The following is a 1,066-nucleotide window of genomic DNA, read 5'->3' on the forward strand; positions in this document are numbered from 1 at the left end:
AAAATTTTGAAGAAGAAAATAAAATTAAAGACTCAATAAGAACACTCTCAAAAGACTCTCAAACAGAGAAAAGACAAATAGCTTAAAAAAGAGTAGGAAGAAGTTTTAAAATTTTTGGAATTGAAAAACAGGAAACAAGAACATTGAAGACTCAACACCAAGAACAAAAATTAAATAAATAAAAGAAAAATATTTTTGAAAAAAATTTAAGAATTTTCAAAAATTGAAGAAGAAGAAAATAGAAATTTTCATACAGTTTGTCCAAACTCAACAATTCGGCAGTTTGTCCAAACTCAACAATCCCCGGCAACGGCGCCAAAAACTTGGTAGCACGAATACCGACACTTTCATACAGCTGTACCAGCAAGTGCACTGGGTCGTCCAAGTAATACCTTAGCGAGTCAGGGTTGATCCCACGAGGATTGTGGCTTGAAGCAAGCTATGGTTATCTTGCAGGTCTTACTCAGGCAGATCAGAAGGTTTATGTTTAAATGCAGTTTGATTGTAAATTTTTGAATGAAATAAAGCAAAAGAGGTAGAAAATACTGATAGGAATAGGGTTGTAAGAAAAATGTCCGAAAGTGGTAAAACCAATTGGATTAAGTAATAGGAATAGAGTTGAGAGTTGGAGTTGCTTTGTCTTTCTGAATTAACTCTTGTACTACTGCTCTCCCTTCTTGTGAGTGATTTCTTCAATGGCAGGCTGTATGTGATTGACACTAGTTTGAGCAGCTGCCAATACTCCTCCAGATCTGAACCCGAGGTTTAGTGCGGATCCATTCTGATTGAGGGTGAAGCTTCTGCAGTTCATTCTCCTTGATGATCCTACTCAAAATGCCACAGACAAGGTCGAATATTCCGGATCAGAGGAATGCTGCATCTTTAGTTCTAGCCTCTACCACAGAGACCCTAATCTCCACGAAAATCGGTTGAACTGATGTCTCGAGAAGTCCCGAACGAAGTCATGGATTAGCCATCTGAGAGACGTGTATTCAAGCTGGTGGTTCATCATTGTCTGATGAAAGACGCACTCTGAACCCATGTATTATGTGATAACCTTATGCCA

This window comes from Arachis ipaensis, chromosome B1 (assembly GCF_059453495.1).
Source record: "Arachis ipaensis isolate K30076 ecotype BB chromosome B1, ASM5945349v1, whole genome shotgun sequence".
Lineage (NCBI taxonomy): Eukaryota > Viridiplantae > Streptophyta > Magnoliopsida > Fabales > Fabaceae > Arachis > Arachis ipaensis.